The sequence below is a fragment of the Mirounga angustirostris genome, unplaced genomic scaffold (assembly GCF_029215605.1).
Source record: "Mirounga angustirostris isolate CCGP_5_RB_7025 unplaced genomic scaffold, mMirAng1.0.hap1 SCAF_7, whole genome shotgun sequence".
NCBI classification, from domain to species: Eukaryota; Metazoa; Chordata; class Mammalia; order Carnivora; family Phocidae; genus Mirounga; species Mirounga angustirostris.
In genome coordinates this window covers 117,603,017-117,615,145 of record NW_026991715.1, presented here as the reverse complement: position 1 = coordinate 117,615,145, position 12,129 = coordinate 117,603,017, and the positions used below count along the sequence as shown (strand labels likewise).

General features: G+C 37.4%; 1 non-coding gene across 1 annotated transcript; it reads right to left on the bottom strand.

Annotated features, from left to right (window-relative positions):
* Window positions 1–9,348: 9,348 nt before the first annotated feature.
* LOC123836634 (U6 spliceosomal RNA) lies at window positions 9,349–9,455 on the bottom strand. Its single transcript, XR_006789014.1, has one exon. It is a non-coding gene; the product is annotated as a U6 spliceosomal RNA (small nuclear RNA).
* Between the last annotated feature and the right edge of the window lie 2,674 nt (window positions 9,456–12,129).

Sequence of the window (12,129 nt, the reverse complement as noted above, 5' to 3'; positions counted from 1 at the left end):
GAAACTTTAAGACAAAGTAAACTTGGTTTTGTGCCTTAAAAATATCATTCAATATTTCCATGGAATTCAAGAAAATTATTTATAAGTAAAAATGCAAGAATTGCCCCAACTTTAGATATAATATACTGTACTAAGTTTAACATATTCCTTTTTTGAAATGTAAAATGGTGTATACTTTTTTCTATTTCCATCCCTAAGATGTTGAAAACTTCCTTTAAAAATCACTAGCAGGGGCCCCTGGGTGGCTTAGTCATTAAGCATCTGCCTTCGGCTCAGGTCATGATCCCAGGGTCCTGGGATCAAGCCCCGCATTGGGCTCCTTGCTCAGCAGGAAGCCAGCTTCTCCCTCTCTCACTCCCCTTGCTTGTGTTCCTTCTCTCACTGTGTCTCTCTCTGTCAAATAAATAAATAAAATCATAAATAAATAAATAAATAAATAAATACATATCACTAGCAATCTATAGTCAAAGTGACAGAAAATATTTTTGCTTTAGGTAGAGAATTTTGCTATATCCATCTCTGAAGATACATTTAAAAGTTCTTCTTTTTGTATAGTTGTTGAAAAGAACTTTTAAAATACAGTTAAGCATAAATAAAATAATTTAAATACCTTATAATTCCACCATCATAGAAAAGTTCATATATTAACTTCCAACAGATTTATTTTCCTTTATGACTTAAAGAAAGAGCTGAGTTAATGACAAATTTTAACTGACTATGACCTTTGTGTTATCAAAGATTGTTTTTGACCCATGAGGACACTTCTGGGTCTACCTTATTATCTTCTTGGTTCTAGGAGCTTAGAATTTCAGAAGGAGATTTTAAGAGAACTATTACTCTTTGTGAAGCTCAAGTTTTCCAACTGAAATGGATAAGGAAAATTCTCATCCTGGCTCTTTTTGCAACAGGCAGCTAATGAGCATCTCTTGGATTGATTCTTCTCATCCTAGATTCATCTGTAGTATCTTCTGTGCTATCAATTATTCATTGTCATAGTGATATCCACACCATTTCTCTACCTACTACATCTCACTAGAAGTGATTACTCTAGTGCCAGGATTCCTCTGCCCTTTAAAATACATGGTTGCAATTTTCAGACTGAAAGGATAGATCACAGTTTGCAAATTCTAGAATAAACAGATATGTAGAATACACCTGCCAATAAGAATAAAACTGTTTTTTCTACTTTCTAATGAAAACACTTACAAGCAAGAAATATATTTGGAAATCTGCCATTGGACTCAACTAAACATATATATACACACACACACAGAGCCAACTTTTTACTCTGTGTGACTTAGGATAAAAATATTTGCTTACTTACTACACTAGCCTGAGATAGAATGATTCCTTTGATTACATTTATTAAAATATGAAATAAAATGTTAATCCTTTATAATTTATTCTAAATTTTCTGGAATAGCTGATAGTAACAACCTATGCAAGTCCTTTAATTCATTCAGAATATAAATCTATGTTACTGTCTGTAAAAGATTAGTCAATGAAGTTTCAGTACTATAAACAGATATTTAGTGGAGTTTAAAATTCCCAATAAAGCAAGATTTTCCCCCCCACAAATTAAATAAACAGGTTGGTTTGATAATGATTCTCATGAAAAGAAGTATCAGTAGTGTTTGTCATTCTCTATCATTTAAGCTTCAGAAACACCAAGTGGTGGAGCTGAAACTGAAACCTGGGTATATTTGACCTTAAAATCTATGTTCTTTCATTACTGGAAGGCTGAGGAAGGGAAGAGGGATCCCTCAGGGTAAAGAGAATGATGTTAGCAAAGTCTTGGAGACCTGAAACTATCATGTGTGCAAGGAAACACAAGTAGTTAGCACATCGTTGAAAGTTTTATTCCTCAGGGAGCCAGCAATAGATAAACTGGTTATTGAAAAGAACAGTAAAAGAAGAGAATGAAATGATAATCAGTGCCTGGGGTCAGGTGTGGGTGATAGGACACTGGAAATGCCAACCTTGAAGAGAAGGAATTTCAGAGAAGGAGCAATCCAATGGAAGTGTCAAGCCATGAGCTATAATAAATTCGGTTGGAGAAATGATGCTAATTGTGTGGATATGTCCAAGGAGAAGTTGGATGTGTGCCTGCTGCTTAGGGAAAGTGGGCTGGAATTTTATAAAGCCACAAAAAGGGATAAAATTGACAGAGTAGACCGTGTAAGCAGAAAAGTGATCCCAGGAACACATTTACTATGGAGGCGAAGGAAGGAGCACTATTAGGAACAAATTAGACTAGAAAAAGTCAGAAAACAAAAGAAGGCTGTGTTTTGGAAATAGAGTAAAGAATATGATTTCAGTAAATAGAACTAGTAAGACTTATTTGGGGATACCAGTTCCATATAGTAGACTTATTTATACACCTATTTATTAGCTTGGCATTCTAATTGTGCTGAGATAAAGAATAATATTAATAAGATATGCATCCTGTGTGAATGGCAGGCATGTAAATACAAACAAATGGTGATAAATGCAATAATAGAAATACAGGTGCTATCCAGTAGGAACTCAGAGGAGTTTATTAGTTGATAGTTCACGTATTGCTAATTGATTCAAGAATGGATTTAAAGTGGCTCACAATAATGCAGAATAAAAGAAAAAATGAATAAAGTGAATTCAGACTAAAAAAAAAGTTGGAATAGATAATTTGAAGTCAACAGCAAATGGATATACAGAATGCATAGGTAAGGTCTAGAAAAGGCTAGAACAGTCCACTAGTTAGCCTCTAGTGTGTCTGGAAGGGAGACAAAAATGAGAACATAGTCAGAGGAAGAGCAAGATGGCAGAGGAGTAGGAGACCTAAATTTCGTCTGGTCCCAAGAATTCAGCTAGATGTATCAAACCATGCTGAACACCTACAAACTCAACAGGAGATCAAAGAAAAGAATAGCAACAACTCTCTGAACAGAAAAGCAACCACTTTCTGGAAGATCTCTTCTGATTTGTTTAGTGTATATTTTTCTGGCGTCGTTGTTACCCTGTTAGCATTTTGCTCTCTCATTCATCTAGTATCCTCTGGACTAAAAGACAAGATGGAAAAACTCACCTCAGAAAAAGAACAAGAGGCTAATCAATACAGACATTAGTAAGATGTTGGAACTAGAGTTCAGAATGACAATTATAAAGATACTAGCTGGGCTTGAAAAAAGCATGGAAGATACTAGAGAACCCCTTTCTGGAGAAATAAAAGAACTAAAATTTAACCAAGTTGAAATCAAAAAGGTTATTAATGAGGTGCAATAAAAAATGGAGGCTCTAACTCTTAGGATAAATGAGGCAGAAGAGAGAATTAGTGATATAGAGGGCCAAATGATGAAGAATAAAGAAGCTGAGAAAAAGAGAGATAAACAACTACTGGATCACGAGGGCAGAATTCGAGAGATAAGTGATACCATAAGACAAAACAATATTAGAATAATTGGGATCCCAGAAGAAGAAGAAAGAGAGGGGCAGAAGGTATATTGGAGCAAATTATAACAGCAAACTTCCCTAATTTGGGGAAGGAAACGGGCATCAAAATCCAGGAGGCACAGAAAACCCACCTCAAAATCAATAAAAATAGGTCAACACCCTGAAATCTAATAGTGAAACTTAAAAGTCTCAGAGACAAAGAGAATATCCTGAAAGCAGCTCAGGACAAGAGGTCTGTAACCTACAATGGTAGAAACATTAGATTGGCAACAGACCTATCCACAGAGATCTGGCAGGCCAGAAAGGACTGGCATGATATAGTCAGAGCACTAAATGAGAAATATGTGCAGCCAAGACACTATATCCAGCCGGGCTATCATTGAAAATAGAAGGAGAGATAAAAAGCTTCTAGGACAAACAAAAACTAAAAGAATTGCAAACACGAAACCAGCCCTACAAGAAATATTGAAAGGGGTCCTCTAAGCAAAGAGAGAGACTAAAAGTAACCTAGACCAGAAAGGAACAGAGACAATCTACAGTAACAGTCACCTTACAGGCAATACAATGGCATTAAATTCATATCTTTCAATAGTTACCCTGAATGTAAATAGGCTAAATGCCCCAATCAAAAGACACAGGGTATCAGATTGGATAAAAAAAACAAGACCCATCAATATGCTGCCTGCAAGAGACTCATTTTAGACCCACAGACACCTCCAGATTGAAAGTGAGGGGGTGGAAAACAATTTACATGCTAATGAATATCAAAAAAAAAGCTGGGGTGGCAATCCTTATATCAGACAAATTAGATTTTAAACCAAAGACTATAATAAGAGATGAGGAAGGACACAATATCATACTTAAAGGGTCTATCCAACAAGAAGATCTAACATTGTAAATATCTTTGCCCCTAACATGGGAACAGCCAATTATATAAGCCAATTAATAACAAAATCAGAGAAACACATCAACAACAATACAATAATAGTAGGGGACTTTAACACCCCCTCACTGAAATGGACAGATCATCTAAGCAAAAGATCAACAAGGAAATAAAGACTTTAAATGACACACTGGACCAAATGGACTTCACAGACATATTCAGAACATTCCATCCCAAGGAAACAGAATACACATTCTTCTCTAGTGCCCATGGAACATTCTCCAGAATAGATCACATCCTAGGTCACAAATCAGGTCTCAACCGGTACCAAAAGATTGGGATCATTCCCTGCATGTTTTCAGACCCACAATGCTTTGAAACTAGAACTCAATCACAAGAGGAAAGTCGGAAAGAACTCAAATACATGGAGGCTAAAGAGCATCCTACTAAAGAATGAATGGCTCAACCAGGAAATTAAAGAAGAATTAAAAAAATTCATGGAAACCAATGAAAATGAAAACACAAATGTTCAAAATCTTTGCGATGCAGAAAGGCGGTCCTAAGAGGAAAGTATACAGCAATACAAGCCTTTCTCAAGAAACAAGAAAGGTCTCAAATACACAACCTAACCCTCCACCTAAAGGAGCTAGAGAAAGAACAGCAAATAAAGCCTAAACCCAGCAGGAGAAGAAAAATAATAAAGATCAGAGCAGAAATCAATGAAATAGAAACCAAAAGAACAGTAGAACAGATCAAGAAACTAGGAGCTGGTTCTTTGAAAGAATTAATAAGATTGATAAACCCTTGGCCAGACTTATCAAAAAGAAAAGAGAAATGACCCAAATAAATAAAGTCATGAATGAAAGAGGTGAGATCACAACCAACACCAAGGAAATACAACAAGTATAAGAACATATTATGAGCAACTATATGCCAGCAAATTAGATAATCTAGAAGAAATGGATGCATTCCTAGAGATATATCAACTACCAAAACTGAACCAGGAAGAAATAGAAAACCTGAACAGACCCATAACCACTAAGGAAATTGAAGCAATAATCAAAAATCTCCCAATAAACAAAAGCCCAAGGCCAGATGGCTTCCCAGGGGAATTCTACCAAACATTTAAAGAAGAATTAATACCTATTCTTCTGAAACTGTTCCAAAAAATAGAAATGGAAGGAAAACTTCCAAACTCATTTTATGAGGCCAGCATTACCTTGATCCCAAAATCAGACAAAGACCCCATCAAAAAGGAGAATTTCAGATCAATATCCCTGATGAACATGGATGCCAAAATTCTCACCAAAATACTAGCCAATAGGATCCAACAGTACATTAAAAGGATTATTCACCACGACCAAGTGGGATTTATCCCTGGGCTGCGAGGTTGGTTCAACATCTGCAAATCAATCAATGTGATACAATACATTAATAAAAGAAAGAACAAGAATCATATGATCCTCTCAATAGATGCAGAAAAATCATTTGACAAAGTACAGCATCCTTTCTTGATCAAAACTCTTTAGAGGGCGCCTGGGTGGCTCAGTTGGTTAAGCGACTGCTTTCGGCTCAGGTCATGATCCTGGAGTCCCTGGATCGAGTCCTGCATCGGGCTCCCTGCTCGGCAGGGAGCCTGCTTCTCCCTCTGACCCTCCCCCCTCTCATGTGCTCTCTCTCTCTCATTCTCTCTGTCTCAAATAAATAAATAAAATCTTTAAAAAAAAACCAAAAAAACAAAAAACTCTTTAGAGTGTAGGGATAGAGGGTACATACCTCAATATCATAAGAGTCATCCATGAAACACCCACAGTGAATATCATTCTCAATGGGGAAAAACTGAGAGCTTTCCACCTAAGGTCAGGAACATGGCAGGGATGTCCACTATCACCACTGCTGTTCAACATAGTACTAGAAGTTCTAGCCACAGCAATCAGACAACAAAAAGAAATAAAAGGCATCCAAATAGGCAAAGAAGAAGTCAAACTCTCACTGTTTGCAGATGATATGATACTTTATGTGGAAAACCCAAAAGACTCCACCCCAAAACTGCTAGAACTCATACAGGAATTCAGTAAAGTGACAGGATATAAAATCAATGCACAGAAATCAGTTGCATTTCTATACACCAACAACAAGACAAAAGAAAGAGAAATTAAGGAGTCGGTCCCATTTACAATTGCACCCAAACCATAAGATACCTAGGAATAAATCTAACCAAAGAGGCAAAGAATCTGTACTCAAGAAACTATAGAATACTCATGAAAGAAATTGAGGAAGACACAAAGAAATGGAAAAACGTTCCATGCTCATGGATTGGTAGAACAAATATTGTGAAGATGTCAATGCTACTTAGAGCAATCTACACATTTAATGCAATCCCTATCAAAATACCAACAACTTTTTTCAAAGAAATGGAACAAATAATACTAAAATTTGTATGGAACCAGAAAAGACCCTGAATAGCCAGAGGAATGTTGAAAAAGAAAAGCAAGGCTGGTGGCATCACAATTCCAGACTTCAAGCCCTATCACAAAGCTGTCATCATCAAGACAGTATGGTACTGGCACAAAAACAGACACATAGATCAATGGAACAGAATAGAGAGCCCAGAAATGGACCCTCAACTCTATGGTCAACTAATCTTCGACAAAGCAGGAAAGAATGTCCAATGGAAAAAAGACAGTCTCTTTAACAAATGGTGTTGGGAAAATTGGATAGCCACATGCAGAAGAATGAAACTGGACCATTTCCTCACACCACACACAAAAATAGACTAAAAATGGATGAAAGACCTAAATGGGAGACAGGAGTCCATCAAAATCCTAGAGGAGAACACAGGCAGCAACCTCTTCGACCTCAGCTGCAGCAACTTCTTCCTAGAAACATCACCAAAGGCAAGGCCAGCAGGGGCAAAAATGAACTATTGAGGCTTCATCAAGATAAAAAGCTTTTGCACAGCAAAGGAAACAGTCAACAAAAGCAAAAGACAATGGACGGAATGTGAGAAGATATTTGCAAATTACATCAGATAAAGGGCTAGTATCCAAAATCTATAAAGAACTTATCAAACTCAACACCCAAAGAACAAATAATCCAATCAAGAAATGGGCAGAAGACATGAACAGACATCTTTCCAAAGAAGACATCCAAATGGCCAACAGACACATGAAAAAGTGTTAAACATCGCTTGGTATCAGGGAACTCCAAATCAAAACCTCAATGAGATACCACCTCACACCAGTCAGAATGGCTAAAATCAACAAGTCAGGAAACGACAGATGTTGGCGAGGATGCAGAGAAAGGGGAACCCTCCTATACTGTTGGTGGGAATGCAAGCTGGTGCAGCCACTCTGGAAAACAGTATGGAGGTTCCTCAAAAAGTTGAAAATAGAGCTACCCTATGACCCAGCAATTGCACTACTGGGTATTTACCCCAAAGATACAAATGTAGTGATCTGAAGGGGTACATGCACCCCAATGTTTATAGCAGCAATGTCCACAACAGCCCAACTATGGAAAGAGCCAAGATGTCCATCAACAGATGAATGGATAAAGAAGAGGTGGTATATATATACAATGGAATATTATGCAGCCATCAAAAAATAAAACAAAACAAAAAACAAAAAAACCCCAAATCTTGCCATTTGCAACAACGTGGCTGGAACCAGAGGGTATTAATGCTAAGCGAAATAAGTCAATCAGAGAAAGACATGTATCATATGATCTCACTGATATGAGGAATTCTTAATCTCAGGAAACAAACTGAGGGTTGCTGGAGTGGTGGGGGGTGGGAGGGCTGGGGTGGCTGGGTGATAGACATTGGGGAGGGTATGTGCTATGGTGAGCACTGTGAATTGTGTAAGACTGATGAATCACAGCCCCATACCTCTGAAACAAATAATACATTATATGTTAAACAAAAAAAAAAAAAAAAAAAGAAGAAGAAGAAGAAGATAGTAGGAAGAGGAAAAAAAGGGGGGAGAAATCAGAGGGGGAGACGAACCATGAGAGACTATGGACTCTGAGAAACAAACTGAGGGTTCTAGAGGGGAGGGGGGTGGAGGGATGGGTTAGCCTGGTGATGGGTATTAAAGAGGGCATGTATAAATGGAGCACTGGGTGTTATTCGCAAACAGTGAATGATGAAACACTACATCAAAAACTAATGATGTAATGTATGGTGATTAACATAACATAATAAAATAAAATTTTAAAAAAATGCGAACGTAGTCAATCACTCTATTCATATTACCTACAAGGAAAAGGAAAACCAACCTAAAACTAACGTTTTCCTCATACGTAGTCAAAAAGAGAACAATACACGATACTCAACAGTATTTGTATATTAATAGATTTCACAGAGCTATTTGCTACAGCGGCTCTTAGCATGGGCCCATGATGACATGATGCCAAATTACATTTAATAAAAGCGGTTTTACAAGAGAACAAACCATATGGCCCAGCTGTGTGGGTTTTTGCTCATGTGGTTTATTCCAAGGATGGATATTTTTATATTTCGAGTAACACTTGAACTGTATATTTCACTCAGGCAATCCTTTGCAAATTTTGGTTGTCTAACCAAGTATCTGATGAGTATTAAGCAGCAGTGGGTTCAAGGTTATAATCCTTGGTCAGCACTAAGGGTGCAGATCGATCAATCTGCCGATTAAGTAGTGGAAGTGCCAAACTCCCTCTGGGGATGGAAAGGATGCAGATGAAAGGGAGCCTGAAATCTTAGCTGTTTTAGAAAATTGTGGCAAAATACACATAACATTGACCATATTAACCAATGTTAGTGTACAGTTCAGTGGCAGCAGGTCCATTGGTTTGTGGTGTTACCATCACCACCACCCTCCACGAAACTCCCCATCTTGCCGGAGGGATCCTCAGCAGCCATCACACAAGAACTACCCAGATCCCACTCTCCCAGCCTAACCATCCTCCTCCTATCTGTCTGGATGAATTGGACTACTCCAGGTAGAAAGTGGAATCATAGAGTATAAAAACATGAAACAAGTGGAATCAAACAGTATAAAAACATGGAACACTTCACAACTTTGCATGCGCTCCTTGTAAGGGCGCCATGCTACTCTTCGCTGTATGGTTCCTATTTCAGTCAATGTGCCGTTGACGTGAGCATGTCAGCTGGTTTTTGAGGGGAGGACAGGACGTCATATGAAGTTAGGGTGGTCTAATGTTGTTTTCTGTGTTGCTGAAGACGGAGGTGAGGAGGGATGGTGGAAGATGCAAGGTTAAAGAGGGAGGAAGAAGCCAGAAGCCCACGGGCTTGATAAGGTCTGTTTAAGAGCTTGAACTTACATGCTGTGAAAGGGAATGGAGAATTAGTTCGTATTTGAGAAAAATTAATTCCAGAAAAATAAAGGGAGGCCTGGAAGAAGATAATAGTTGAGACAGACCAGTTAGAAGGCAATGGCGAGGCGCACCTGGGTGGCTCAGTTGGTTCGCGTGAGACTCTTGGTTTCAGCTTAGGTCATGATCTCAGGGTGATGATCTCAGGGTCGTGAGCTCAGGGTCCTGAGATCGAACCCTGTGTCTGGCTCTGCACTCAGCAGGGAGTCTGCTTGAGATTCCCTCCCTCCCTCTGACCCTGCCCCCACTTGCACACACACACTCTCTCTCTCTCAAATAAATAAATAAATCTTTAAAAAAATATATAAGGCAATGGTAACTATCTAGGTAAAGTTTTTTCTTCTTTTTCTTTTTTCTTTTTTGTAGATTACTAGAGTGTTAGGGTGCTTCTAACAGAATTGTGAATTGGGAGGAAATATGTGACTGCTCTGTGGATCTAGAGCCCTTAGCCACAATCTCCCCTTTCAAGGTTAGAAGAAAACTTTTGACATTTTAGAAAATTTTACATTTTAGCAAAGGATCCAGAAAAGCCATAGTCAAATCTAAATTCACATTTTAATCCAGGAAAGCACTTTTGGGGTGGCATTTCTTCCTACTGATCTGTCTCCTTCCCCTTTTCATGTGGTATGTGTAGCAAGTTAGGTGTGCTAATTCATGAAGTGTATGATTTTTCCGGAATCCTATGTGAATCATTTGGCTTAGAAATTTGTTTTATTGAGATATAATTGACAAATAATATTGTGGAGGTTTAAGGTATACAATGTGTCGCTCTGAAGCATTTATATATTGCAATATGATTACCACTGTTATCTTTTCTGTGGTGAGAACATTTAAGATGTAATCTCTTAGCAATTTGAAGTGTATCCAACAGTATTGTTGACTATAATTGCCATGCTGTGCATTAGATCTCCAGAACTTGTTCATCTTCTAGTTGCAAGTTTATACCCTTTCACAACTTCTTCCCGATCCCCCCACGTCCTAGCCCCTGGTAACCACCATTCCGTTCTTTGTTTCTAAGAGTTTGGCTTTTTTAGATTTCACATGTAAGTGGTATCATACAATATTTGTCTGGCCTGTCTCACTAAGCATAATACCCTCAAGGTTCATCATATTGTCATATTGTCACCATCTTGCCATATTATGACAAATGGCAAGATTTCCTTCCTTTTTACAGCTGAATAGCACTCTACTGTGTGTATAATATATTTACATATAATAATTATATTTGTATATGATAATATATAACATATATAACTATATGATAATCTAATAATAAAGAAGTGTACCAAAATGTCTCAGAAACTGAAAGAACCTGATGAAATACTTAAGAATGCCATTTAACTCATAGCTAAAACCCCCAGCTCCTACTACTATTTCTCCCTGGTCTTAAATGTCTTCCTCCGTTCCATCTAACCTGTTCTCTTCTGAGTCCTAACCATGAATGCTTGGGTAGTCCCTGGGCTCTGTCCACAATATCATCAAAAACACATATTTTTAAACACCCAGATCTGATCTTGCAGCCAAGCTCTTTCAAGAACACAGAGCTCTGAGCACCAGGCTGGAGCTAGAGCTCAGATCTTCCAGTCCTTTTCCCAGAGTTCCTGCACCTCCTCTCACCGCCTTCCTTGTATATATACTGTAGATACTAATAAAATTATTTTGCCCCCCAAATACAATAAAGCTTGAACAGAATCTTGGGTCTGTATTTATAGACAGAAAGACTTTCACCTCGAAACCGTATTTACAAGGTACATAAAACTCTTCTCGGCAACAAAGTTCAGTGTTGCAGAACAAGTGCTCTTAACACGGAAGTTGTCAGTCTTTAAAATCATTTCCCTCTCTTGGATCGTTTGTGTATTTCACTCCCTCTTCAATCTGCAGCAAGAGGCATTTTTATTTTGTTTTGTTTTTAGCCAACATTTTCATAGTTTAACTCATGTTGCTCAAATACGTTAAAGGAAGATAACCTCATGAAGATTAGCACTGTTTATATTTTCTTTACACCATGTAAAATTTATAACTAGCAAGAGAAAAGAATGATCGAGTGCATTGATTTTCTGCTCTCCAGTCTAATTCTTGTTTGATTTTCATATTAAATTTCCAAATTCTACATTGAAAAATTTAGTGGTTTAAAGTAATGCATTTGAGTAACTGCTGAAGTGTGAATCCATGCAAAATTATAATAGGAAAGTCATGGAATAGATAAACATTTCGCTTTTAAAATTAGCAAGACCTAAAAGATATTCTGTTATGTAATTTACCAAGTAAGCATTATTAGACTTATTGCAAATATAATTAGAATAAAATAAACTAAATATAACTGAATTGTACAATTACAACTTTTTTTATTTTCAGGTTACTGCTGTTTTTAAAATATATTAAACATGTAAAAAATTAAAAGTGAAGTTTCCTGAGAGAAACTTAAAGTAAGCATAATTTTGCAA